At 40.2% G+C, this 14,044-nt stretch overlaps 1 protein-coding gene across 1 annotated transcript in view; it reads left to right on the top strand.

The window, feature by feature from the left end:
- Nucleotides 1–14,044, top strand: part of cdh13 (cadherin 13, H-cadherin (heart)) — a 398,586-nt gene that overhangs the window by 274,348 nt on the left and 110,194 nt on the right. The window lies entirely within an intron of this gene.

The raw sequence follows: 14,044 nt of genomic DNA, 5'->3' as shown, positions 1-14,044 counted from the left end.
CACTGTAATCCTGTCACAATGGCTCATTAAATAGCTTTTTCATTTTGTGTGTGATGCTGCGTGTTGTGGTCGTATGCAAACTAGATTATGCAGCATAACTCACTGGAGGGAAGCGCTCAAAACTGGGCTTTGATTTAATGAAACGACAAGACAATTTGATTTGAATTCTTTCAGCAAACAATTCCAGACTAAACGGATTCTCATGAATTCTACAACAGCTCTGCTAATCTATGTTTAAAAGGTAACGCCAATCACCAACCAATTCAATAAACAAAAATCAGACATGTAAACCATTCTGTACCCTGAAGGCACAAGTCTAAAGGATGACTTTTATTTTTTATGCCAAACTTTAGCTTTTAAAATTCAGCAATTGAATGTTTCTTCATTACATTCTCAGCCGTTCCTTCTGGGATACAATCTTCCCTTTCATTTAGCTCTGAAGAATAAACAACTCACAAAAATAGTCAGCCAGTCAAAACGAGGGCTTCTACAATTTGCATAAATCGCACTGAGTGTAGCTTTTCAAAGAAATAGACAGACTTGCTTCATTTTTTTCCCCCAAATAGAACAATGTGTTTATACCCCTACCGCTGGTTGGCAGATGAGAAAGAATTATCACATGAATGGAAATGCACTGGAGATACTCTGATAGTTCATCAGCACTGCATCCACTTCTGATCATTTATCCTCATTGGCCCCATATATTGAAGAGATTTTTCACCAATTCAACAATCTAAACCTTTCATTACATCTAGTTGCATGCATTAAAGAAGACCATCTCTATATATCTTGTGACTGCAGAGTGAGGAGTCTGAGCCACTTGTCTGAGCCAAATCACCCTCATCGTCAAGGTGTTATTTTCAAACTAGAAGCAGAAAGTGGAGCACTTTTTTTTGTTCTCAAGCCTCTCACCCACATGTGTTCAAAGAGGTCATTTAAAAAAAAAAAATGGGCTTCACTGCTTCAAGTAAAGACTGTGAGTGATTTAATGGAGACAAGCAGTGACTGCTTCCTCTGATACTTCCATATAACAAGATAATGGATAACCACATCTTTTTGGAGTGTATGACAGACGAAAGTATTTCAGCCTGTAGCTGAGGAGCCGAGCTTAAGAGCAGTACCAGAAAAAGAAGTGGGCAGCAAGACAGGCATCTGTGCAATCTGTGCAGGAGTGAGAACTAACAACAGGCTAAAGCTGACGCTCAGTGTCTCTACACACACCGTCACGTATGTCTATGGAGAGAGTCCCCTGGCCACAATTATTTTTTCTGAGCTAGATTTCTATTGACATGGCCTAGGGAGCAAGGCTGCTTGTTGCAAAAAATCCAAGGCCGTGAACCACACAGGCTCAGGTGTGCTGGAAACACTGCAGGACACCTCAAGTCAATTAGACAGGACAGTGAGTTTCTATCAGAGCAAGAGGTGAAATGTCAGCCAAGTAGATGCTTTTAAATCACTGTTTTTTCTAATAGTTCCTTTCAATCAGATGTTATATCAGTTAGTGAGACTAGAGGCAAAAAGCAGCAGTTTAGTCTGGTGTTGCCACGATAATGTTATTTCTAACTTTGAAACTATACTTAGGCTACTACTTTTCATTTCTTGGTTAGTAGCAGAGAAGAGCAGAATGTAGAGAAAGTCCTCGGTCTCCCTAAAAATAACGCTCCATTTTGTGAGATGTTGAGTTATAAGAAACTTTATGAACTTTGTGAAACGCTGTCTACGACGCATTCTTAACTCTTCTTGTTAATTGGCTGATGTTATACATTAAGGGCGCACTCACACTTGCCCCACTTGCTCCATACTGTGCCGATGCACCCTTGTCTCTCCTCCCCAGTCAATCACGTAGTAGTGCGGTTGCAGCACAATGGAGAACCACACAGGGAGCATGACTAACTTCACTTACTTTTTTGGTGGCTTATTTTGTGTCATTTTGGTCATAGACGGCCCTCTCACATTCCTGAACTACTTGATTATGCGTAATATGCAAGATTATACTTCATGTCCAGGGTGCGCACCCGTGCTTGTGCTTGTGCATGAGCAACTGTACCGTGCTGAAGCACACCTCTTCCAACCGTGCCAGGGTCAAGGACATGTACCGTGCTTGAGCGCTCACACTAGTCAAATAAACTGGACTTTGGGGGTCAAACGTGCTTGGGCACGTGTGAGTGCGCCCTTAGTCCTATCTTTCTTTGTGTAAAAAAAAAGGTCATATCCTTTTTCTCCCCAGTCACATGCGTTTTTATTTGCATATAGAGCGGGGAAGTGAGATCTGATTAGAAATGGTCAGTCGTTGCGCATATCGTGATGCATATCGAGACGCATGTTAATGTCAGGTGTGAACTGACATTGAGATTGCTCAGGACTGATAGCTCTGAGGGGGATTAGTTTAGCTTTAAAAATTACCAATGGTTGTTTGACTGAAAACACACTAATCAGCAAATGTTTATTGAGCCATTTGTTTTTACTCAAATGTTGTTGAAATGGGAGCTGCCACCAGCCATCCTTAAGTTTGTTTTTTATTTATTCATTTGTATCTAGGTCAGTGTGTCAGCTCGTCGAGTGTTTTGCTAAACTTAGCAGTAGCACCGTTGGCATATGGGCATGCTTGTTTCCTTCACCTTTCCCTGCTTATTTGCCTCAAATGAGTATTTTCAAACAGCAGTTTTTTTCTGTCAACCAATTCCAGTGGCAGAGGCTCTGCACTTGCCATTTTTAATGAGCTATTACTGTGCACCGTGATGGAGTGAGAGAGAGTGGCATAGGTAAGGTTATGTGGGCACTGCAGCGGTGTGTGTGTGTGTGTGTGTGTGTGTGTCTGTGTGTTTGTTTGTGTGTCAGCTCCCTGCAGGAGAGAAGAGAATAAGACAGCACATACAGCATAAAATTAGTTTTTAAACAGTTTCAAATATTCAGAATTAATATGTATTGAAATATGAATACTAGTGTAGTCTCACCTTCTTTGTGATTAGCATGATGTAAGTGGCAGCAGTCTCCGAACCTGCCTGTTTGTGTCACCACACTGATTTGTGGACCGTGGCTCAAGCAGATGAATCCAACAGTATCACCATCAGGAGCCGCAGGAGATAAAGGCCAGGAGGATTTGTAGCTTTTGCTAGTTTTACAGCGCTGCTCAACAAAATTTGATAGGCATTTAAGATGATTAACTTGTGTCTTTAAGCCTTGGGCTCGCTTCCTGAATGAATATTAGAAATTGCGCTTCCGTCAAAACCATGAAATTATGTTTTAGTCATTTTGGATCTCGGCCATTTACATATTTAATCTTCCACACAGTAACTTTTTATGAACAAAAGCTATTATTGTAGTACTTTTCAGTCGCTGTAGATGATTATGATAACACTAGGACTCCTCCTTTCTTTATGTACCTTTTCTTATGTAGCAGATGTAGATATAATGGAATCCTCATACTGTCAACCATCAGTGTCCACAAGCAGCTCCAGGCTTTAACCACTTTTCCTCCAGTTTCTCCCTGTTAAACTTAATAATTTATTTGTTTTTAACTTAATGTAAATATACATGTTTTATTAATCCAAAGTAAATTCAACTTAAAAATTCTAGTTAAAACTTGACAGTTGAGCCGAACACCATTTTTTCCACACACTGGTCAGTTTTAAAATGTTGAGCTATTTTGCTTCTATAACATCGCTGTTTTTGGTTAGCGGATATAAAATGTCCAAAAGCAACACATTTCGGTGTTTCGGTTCAGATTTCTGTTCTGGATATTTTATGAAAATTAAAGCATATCTAATTATATATCATCTTTTGCATAAAATATCAGAAAAGGTGCAATACAAAAACCATCGAGAAACAAAAATCTCAACTACAGTAGCACTTACTGTAGATTCACCAACTTTTTAGTTTGATATATTCTCAAGGTTCTTACAGAGGGGCTCTTTCAATATCATTCATAGCCTGCATTTTATTCCTATATACTGTACATGGCAAAAAACCTGTGACTCTAATATATCAACAAAATGAAACGAGAATTTTGAACCTGGCTTTATCCAATGTTCAGATTTCTGTTCTGGATTTGATTTTGAATTTGTTTTTAACTACTGTATATAATGCCCCATTTATGGAAGCCCTGAGGGGCAGTTGGGGAACATGTTCTTCTGGTGATCCATTTTGTCAGTCTGATCTAAATTGTTTTCTCTCCTGTGTTTAGTACTTGAGAATAATCCGTCTAAGTTCCATTTTTTAGATCATACTGGCAAAACCTTTTTTCACCAATGTTCAAGTCATAAACACAGGAGAGAAAACAGATCCAAAAATGGATCACCAGAAATACAAAATTTCCTCACTTGCCCCTCAGGGCTCCTGTACCCATTTGCATATTTAAAAAGAAAATCCATAAAAAATTGTAATACTAATGCTGGAAACCAGCATTCAGGGGTTGCATTAATCAGCTTCATAGGTTGAAGGGATGTTATATCTCTGGTTGTGAAGGACAAAGTATGAAAAACAAAAGAGAGAGAAGCAGCAGTGATGTAACGCTGTATCACTTTGTTTAGTGTCAAGGCTGGATCAGCCAGGCTCATTCTTATGGTCGATTAGCTGTTCTCTCATTTGTATGCAGTGAGGTTCGTTATAAATGATGGAGGCTGAAGTCAAGATAATAGCCTGTGAGTTCTACCTGTGAGCTGCAAGTGAATGGTCAAGTTGTGAGTTCTGTATGCTAAGCATGTTAGTCCATGCGTTTATTACACTGAAAATACAACAGGTGTAGTCTTGCCAATATATAATTACACAACATCTCAATACCAAACATAATAATTGACTTACAATGTTTAACTTTGTGAAGCAAAATGCAGCATCGTGGTCGGGAGAACGCCTGAGGCCGCTTCACTGGGATTGAAAAGAACTTAGATGCGGATCATTAAAAAAAACATCAGTAACATTTGATAACAGAGATCAACATAGTGAAAATAAATGTAGACCATTTGAAATAGTTGGAAAAACCTTAAGAAATGTGCATAAAAATAAATTAATTATTACACACTGAAAATGATTTTTTAATGACAGGTGTGGACACGGACCTTTGGGCATTTCACAGTCGACATCTTTTTACATCATGCTCCTCCTGTCCTGCACACGAAACACTGAAGAATAATAAATGTGCTTGCATTAATTTTCCATGTTATATTTCTCTGAGTTCAGTTTGAAGACTTGCCGTCAGTTGGAGTGCCTCATTTTCTAAAACTCTAGGCCTTAATAACGTATCATAGATATGGTCTGTTTTTATGTAACAAAGTCAAACTTGACTAGAACACTAGAATTGTTATTAATGTTCAAATAACTCTAAATTAAGTCTTTTGAAATATGTTCTACTCTTCTGCTTCTTATGAATTAGTTAAGGGAGATTGACCATTATTGTGGTATGGACACCTTATACAGTAAAGCCCATACTAAATAATGCATATTAAGATTCATGTGCCAAAACTTCTTTACTTTCAATAAGCAGTAATAATGAGGTTATTGGGGGGAAATTCCTTGGTTAACATTCCGTTAAGAGGCAAGTGTTCAGCTGGTCCCCAGTCTGTCTCCATATGACTCCACTCAAAGCAGGATAATGGCTGAAGCTACAGCAGTTTAATGGGCTTTAAATAGTGCTCACCGCTAATATTTACAGATGAATTAAATGTGCACAGTCCAGCAGGCACTGGCGTATGAACTCAGTACAGAGAGAGAGAACCTTGCTCACACTGAGCTGTCAGAGAGCAACAAGTGTCTGTTGTGTTAATGCTAGTAGGTTTGATCATACACACAGGACATCATGTTTCACAACCGCTTCTGCTGTTTGCAAGCAGTGTGCATGTAACTAGTCACGCTCATCACTGCAGCCTGATGAAGAGAGACAGAAAAGTAGAGACCAGATTATGCACATGGAAAAAAAAGACGAACTACTAATGATGAAATATCATAGCGTGATATCTAATTATATTAAATAAGTCGTTTAGATTTAACCACTTCTCTGATCTTAATGTCATTTTGTTACTGGAGATACCTGTGTGTGGGCTCACACCTGATCTGTGGCTGTTTGTGATGGGAACTGGGACTCACGACAACTATGCTGGATTTATTAAAGTTTAAGGACACTGTTACACGTTGACACTTTTTTGACATATTGTAAATGGTCTCTTTCGCACATGCTGATGCTGATTTACTTGTGTCTTTTGACTATTTTTGACTTTTTTTTTTGTTTGTTTTTTTACCAAATATAAATAAGGGACAACCAGTGAAGAATGTAATTGCAAAAATCTAGAGTGTAATATTAATGTGATATATTGAGAGATACAAGCTGTGTCCAAATTCAGGGGCTGCATCCTTCGAAGGACCCGGCCTTTGTGGACTCCAAAGGCCGGGTCCTTCGGAGAGTCCTTTGACGGCCGCGTCAACCGTTGTTAAATTGGATGGTCTAGCCTTCGGAGTATTTCCTGGTTGCGTCACCAGATGTTCCCGCCCTTACCCTTACGTCACGATTGCTGCCGCCCAGGCCCGCGAAGAGAGTTGACTGAATGGATTTTATGGTTTTCTGAACGTCTAACATTTTGAAAGTGAAGGCTTTTAAGGCTTTACTTCCAACGGCATAATGCTAATTTATGCCGCATGCTAATGCATTACCAGCATCACATATTTTAACTGAAAGTCCGCTGAAGTTTAACATATCTCGTGTTGGATGTTCAAATGAGTACAAACCGAGTATAAACCCAGTACTTACATTTAAATGTCAAGTCTGCACCACTTGATGTTACCATTTTTCTTACTTTCCCTCTTCTTTTTCGGGACTGAGGAGCGGCGCGCAAAGGATCTTGGGATATGGGAGGCCGCGAATGATAGTAGCGGTGCGTCCTCCAAAAAGAGGGAAATGAAGGCTGCATTTGTGGGCTGCATTTGAAGGAGCCTTCGAATTTGGACAGCCTTCGCGCAGTGTTGTGACGTAATTGGCCTTCAAATGCACCCTTCGAAGGATGCAGCCCCTAAATTTGGACTGCTACAGACTGCAAAATTGTCCTGGTGTATATGTGGCAGTAACCAGGAGATGATGGCTTGTCATTTCATCATGAACAAGAATGGCTCTCCGTAGAGCGCATACCTCCGCCAAGGCCCATCAGTCCCCTTTCGTTCAAAAAGCCTTATCCAATATCAAACTTGAATGCCCTGTGTCACTCAAAATTTTAAACCCCCCATAACTGCTGAACCATAATTTAAGCTCACCCTATCTCGCAGTGTTGAAGAAAGTGAGCAATCTCCACCAAAAGTTAAAGGCTGAGACCGATCCTCCCTCCAGGTTTAGTAGGAATCCGTTCAGGAGTTGTGAAAACATAACCTCCTTGGCAGAGGTAATAAATACAGGTGTATGATCACTTCTTTACCTTTACCTGAAGAAGACCATCTGTAGTTGATATAATTATTTTTTGTCTTTCCTTAACCTATTAAGGTTAAGTATGTTGTACTCTAAAGTAGTAATTTTGATGACTTCAACTTGAGTACTCGTTTTTGAAACAGCTCTCAAACTACCAACCTCTGCTAATAAAGAGCCAATATTGTGCTTATATGCATGCTAATATGCAACCAGTTAATGGTTAACAACCGTAATATAGTGTTATCTTCGCTTTTTAAATTTTGGATAACTCAGCCTATGGAGGTGTTTTGATTAAGCACAATGCCACGGCTATCAATATCCCTGTTTTGAATTGTACACAAGAAAGGAGGAGGAAAGAAAAAAACAACTTAAAATAAAACAGTTATCAATGTGTCACCCTCCCACGACCACCCCCATATGTCTCTTACACTCTGCTCTGGGTGAGTGCTAACCACGCTTAAGCGGCTGATGAAAGAAATAGATCACTTGTGTAGGTTGCAGTGGCCCAGATAAGGCCTCACGTGGCTGCCATCTTACTGTAATTAACTACTGTCACAGTGATTAATCATATGTCTATAGAGGTGGAGTGCAGGAGGCTGCCAGCGACCTGTGAGGTGAAGTGGAGCTAAAATGTGTCAGAGAAAGAGAGTTTGGAATCTCATTACAGAACTGGCTTAAAAGTCGGTACATTAAACTGAAGGTGAATAGAAACTGTTACTGAACTAGAAATTGAACTAAATGACATTAAATTCTCACATGAGTACCTGATTTTTTTAAATGCTCATGAACAATACTTCATTCTGAAGTGGACATGAGGTTTATTATTATAAACATGTACTTCTCCAGTTGATGTGCATCTCGCTGACTTTCTCTTACAACCAGGCCTCTACCCCACTGAGCACATAGCTAGCTGCAGACAGCATGCCATTACCTAATGAGCTATCTACTCTACTCTCCAGCAATGCCCCCCACTAAAAGTTCTGACAGAGTAAAGCTGTTTCATGTAGATAGATATTCACTCAATTGGATTGACTCAGACTGTTTAAGCCTTGTAGACTGTTTAAGCCTTCAGATTAACTTTGGAGTTGGATTGAGCCAACAGACAATGCCCTTGTCCATTGGCGATAGCTGACAGTCATCGGATCACCGTGATGTGATCTTTGTTTCAAGCTCCTGAAGCTGAACACAGCTAAATTACAGACATGTGCTGCGAAGAAGAACAAACTTTTAAATGTGGCATTGGGATGTATGTCGAACGCTTGCCAGGCAGGGATGTGAGCGTTGATCTGACTCTCGTCACTGGTGACGGGAGACAGTTTTCTTAGCTGGGTGAGATCAGTGGGTCAGAGTGAGAGTGGGAAGCCGTGACAGTGGTGACTACAGTGGTCTGCCAATGAGAAACTCCTACCTGAGGTCAACACTACCTCAAATTCAGAATGTCATTGTCCATTATGATGTTTCAAATTGGACATCATCATATGCCAATTCTGCAGGCATTGCTCAACCCTACATTTTCTAAAAGAACAAGGGCTGTGGATCTTGAGGAATCATGCAGCTGTCCTGTCAGTGATACTCAAAGCACGTAGCAGGCCTGATTAGTCCCAAAGCTTTATAAATATAACAGTTCCCACACCTCAAAGGGATATAGATTAAATGAGTATGGACTCTGACAATGATGGATGAAAATCGGCAGAAGAAACAACTTCAAGAGGTTTATAAAGGCGACGAGAACCTTTCATCCCAAAAGCTCATACTTTTACTTTTGTGTTGTTATCCTCAAACGCAAGTCTAAGAACAGAGCAGAACATATAACTCGATTGAAGAGCGAACAGACTGTTTTGAAGGCCTCCGAGAACATAATGATACATCAAAATGACGAGGACAAAAAAAATGTGTGCATTATTTTTCTTTAAAAAGAGCTTTGTACTGGAAAAAAAGAGGAGGAGAAGTAAAAAGATGAAGCAGATGAAGGTATACAGGTGAGAGGAATAATGTTGCTCTTATAGAAATATTGTATGTGAAGTGATTTTTCATACAACTCCTGGATGGATTTTCAAGGCTTTTCATGTCTGTCATAATTTCTCTAAGCATTTGAAAAGAGGCCTGAAGAATAGCCAGTGGTTTGGTGCTGAGAGTGAGCTCTAGTGAAGGGCCAGAGGAGAACAAAGATCTCACTGCCAATTTGATTATAACATCACACCTATTCAGAGAGTTAATGCGGTGTCTCAGATGTCAGGCTGCTCTCTTTCTCTCTAGGCCTGTTCTTTTCCTTTTCCTCACTTATCCCTCTCCATTCCTGTCTCTCTCTTACTCTCATCCCCTTCTTTCTCCTTGCTTTGTGCCTCAGATCAGCTCTCTCAAGGTGCCTGGATAAAATCCTTTCTAGGCAGAACGTGTTGGTCGGAATTCTCCGATCAGACGTCTCTGAAACGAGGCCTGTTGTATCAGTTGGTACGCTCAACCTCATTAGCTCTTTATTCAGTTTGATCAGCTTTCAAAAACATAATCATTCTGTGATAACAGGTTTGGCTTCCTAATTTCCCTCCCAGTTTTTTATTTATTTATTTATTTACAAAAAAACAACCTCTGTGCATGGAGCAGGGCTCCTCTTCATCGCTTTCCTGTTAGTGCTGGAGTTCCCCGAAGATCACATTTGACCTTAATAAAGCAACTCGTTTTTAAGGACGTTTAAATGTAGCTGCAAGTTGTCTATAGTCTATTCCTAACCACGGCCTGACGACACGTTCCAAGATTTATGATGATTTGATGATTTATAGCCATTTTCCTACTAAGCCCTGGCCCTTGCGAACTTTCTTGGTTGATGGCGGACATTTTCTTTGACCTGTCTTGCTCATTCACGATAAAACTGTGTATCTCAGCCCCACAGTGCTGTGTATCCATTTTGGTGTGGATGCAGCCAAAATCCAAAAGTTCTAAAAATATTACTGTTTTTCAAAGAATTCTAATTAATTCCACGGCAGACTTCTATGTGCCAAGGGGCATTTTTGTAGTGCACATTGAGCGGGAATTGTGTGTCCAATTTCAAGTCAGTCAGGCTAAGATTGAGAGAATGTGGTCAGCTTTTTATTTAACTTTTTTTTTTCTTTCTGTGCCACCATCTGGGTTAGGGTTTGGAAGGCCTGCGACATCACTTCAAGTTATTTGGCCAAGTTTTATATTTCTAAGTTGTTCAAGCTAACAACAATTCAAGTCACGGTGGCAGAAAATAATAATAAACCAGCTCAATCACAATAGACTTCTCACATTATAAAAAGGTTTTCGGCAATACAAGCAGCACTACTTTTAAAAATATCTGAACAACTGTTACATGGACTGCCATGGTCATTCATGGTGCCAAGAAATTACAATAACTTTGGTCATCTCTGGATTTTCCCTCTGGTGCCACCTTGACGTTGACATTTGTGTTTTTGAGTACAATGTCTCAATGGGTATTATTTATTACTGCTACGCTACTCTTTAGGTCTGAACAGGTAATTACAGTAGTAGTAAAGCAATGACAGACACAGACTAGATACATAAAGATGGAGTGTTACTGTAGGTTGAAAACCAATGTTATAGATGCTTATAAGCATGCTGCCATTCATTTGATTTAGTCTATTTAAGCCTGCAGGAGAAATGACAAAAATATTTGCTTTTACCATCGACGCTAACAAAATTGCAGCTCACTCAAGTTTAAGCTAGAATCTGAAAAATGGCAGGGCTGACTGAGAGGAGCATCTCCATCAACACTGTGCCGGTAGAAGTTTTGAGACAACCAGAGGGAAAAATTCCCCCGTAGCTGTAACTCTCGCCCAGAGTGAATTTGAACATCTTTTCCTGGCCAGGTACTGCCAGGGAGTTTATAATTGAGTTGAGACTCAGGAAATACTCATTAAGACGTTGTCAGTCGCCAGAGGAGGCCACGCTCAATGTGTTTAGACACCACTGAGACTGCAGGTATCCCAGAGCCCTTCTCTTCTCCAGCTGGAGGGCAAGAGTGTACGTCTGTGTGCAGGTGTGTGTGTTTGTGTGGGTTTATACTCAGCATGTGTGTGTTATCGTATGTGATTGTGTGCATGGGTTTAATAAACTCACAGGTCCACGGAGCGCCATCTGCCTGCACAATGTTTGATCGAGCAGGAGCTGGTTGTGAGGGACACCCCTGTCACCCACTATGTGAGACAAACTATTGATGGAAACACCTGTTTATTGTCTCGCTCTTCTCACAATCTCCTGTGGAGCAGCTGCATGAATGGCAGAAGTTTACAGCATGAGGCAGCTATCACCTCTGTGCTGGTATATAAAGTCACCTGTAAATGGAGACAAAAAGTTAAACACATTCAGATTGTTTTCCTGTTCTGAGTTTATTAGGTATATAAGGGATTTTATTTTCATTAAAGGAGACGTATTATGCTGATTATCAAGTTCATAATTTTACTTTGGGTTACTACTAGAATAGGTTTACATGCTTTAATGCTCAAAAAACACATGAGTTTTCTCATATTCTCCAGTGCTGCAGCACTGTATTCCTCCTTTGTCTGAAACGCTCTGTTTTAGCTCCCCCCTGGACTTTACAAGACCTTTTACATGCACAAGAACGTCCATAAAACACTTACAGAAAGAAAAAAATGAAAAAGCTTAATGACCCCCTTTATAAATGCGACTTTACATGCTGTGTTCCGTGTAAATGATGGATTGACATCGCCCATTTTCCATTGAAAGGTCCATTATTGAGCACAGTGTGCATAAAAAGAAAATTGGGTCGGTACACTTAAGACTTTGACCCTGACCTCCCTCTTCTTTACTCCTGACCTCAATATGTCATTATAGTGAATAGTGTTTCAACGTGTCGAAGCTCTCATTGATGTGATAATTTAAACGAGCCTCAAGGTGTCTGGCCATTGATCGTTTGATCTCCCCCTGCCTGCCTCAGATTAGATTGATTAGGGCAGTGATGAGAACAGGTAAATGTAGAACACACACTGACAACTGCTGCTCAGAGCAGAGGATTTGTGTACAGCGTGAGGGGATATTGGGTCACAGCTTTATGTCAGTAATAAATATCATAAACAATAATCAGGTTGTCCACAATTGTAAAAATCAGGGACATGATGAAGCAGAGTAAATGATGCAAACAGACTGGTGGGTTTGGGGAACTAAACAGCAACATAAATGCGATTGAAGGATTCAAATTAATTACTAGCTTTTATCATTGCCAACTGTGAGATGGCACAAATGGAGGCATAAAATGAATGGAGACATAAAATGAAAAATAACCATGAAATCACAAATAATACATCACTGGTACTATTTTACTACTGGTGTTACTGCTTGAATCTAACCATGCAAGGCTGTGAAACTGACCTGAAATGGAAATCAACCCTTTCAGTGGCTAACAAAGCACTTTTATAAGAAGACTGAACAGTCGTCTAATGTAACTACAGCGTAAAACAGCCTCAGCTGGAGAGGTGCATTAGTGGCCATCAGCAGGCCCATAAATGTCCTCCTATAGGCATTTTAATTGGTGTGTTAAAAGGGGGCCTAATGAAAACCCTGCCTGGAAAAGGAAAAGTGAAGGAATTCCTATGATTATGCGTTCAATAAAATAACATTTCTGGATGATTTGTTATTTGGTCTGTTGTTTTTTTATTTGAAGCAGCAAATGGCAGCATGATTCTTTTTATGTTATTATTGTGTGTGTGTGTGTGTGTGTGTGTGTGTGTGTGTGTGTGTGTGTGTGTGTGTGTGTGTGTGTGTGTGTGTGTGTGTGTGTGTGCGCGCGCAGTGTATTTCACTGTGTTCATGCGCATCTCCTGCTCCTCTTTGTTTTGTACCAGGGGTCGATGAGAGGAGTTTACACGCTCTCAGAGGTGAATCTACGATGCAGGAGAGAGGTGCAGTAGCATTCGTCACTGAGACAGATGGATGAAGTTTATTAAGCATGTGACAGTTAACACCCCCAGTTGGGAGCAAACACTGCAGCAGATAAATAAATGTTGGCTTAACCAGCCCCCACCTCCTGTTATTTATACGCCACAGTCAACATTTCTATTAAGCATGAATTATGGCAACAAATGATTATTGCTGCTGTGATCATTATGAATGCCATCCTCTCGCTGTATATGGAGCTATGTTTCTCCAATTGTTGTATGGATTACAGATGCTGGCAGGCCAGTAAATGAATTACGTATCTAATTTGGAGGTTTGGGATTGCTTTTGTAAACAAGGACAGATACCTCTCCCTGGTCCGTGTGGGAATGTAGAATCGTAAGACTTCACTACTGTTGTAAACGCAAATGACATGGGTTCAGATTTGTTTTTACGAGTTCTTAACACATTTTTGTATCTCCAACTTCAAAAATTAGTACAAGAAGACTCTAAAAGCATGGCAAGGGCCATAAAATCTCTAAGCCCCGGAGTGATCGCTCTGATATCACAGATTATGTTGAGGAAAATAGTTTGTCTTTTTAGGCAGGGCCTTGAAACCTTGATCTTGAATGCCCCCAAAGTATTGTGAAAGATGTGTGTAATAACCAGCTCTGAGCGCTGAGGGATTTTGAAAATGGATAAGTATAAACTCAAACTGGTATGCTTATTCTTTGATCCCGTACTGCATAGCTTTAGGGACCCTTTCTTCCCCATCTTTTACCAGCCTATCTCTTC

Source organism: Pagrus pagrus, assembly GCF_965226575.1.
Source record: "Pagrus pagrus genome assembly, chromosome: 10".
Lineage (NCBI taxonomy): Eukaryota > Metazoa > Chordata > Actinopteri > Spariformes > Sparidae > Pagrus > Pagrus pagrus.
Note: the sequence above shows the minus strand (reverse complement) of the source record. Positions and strands in the feature narration are given on the sequence as shown.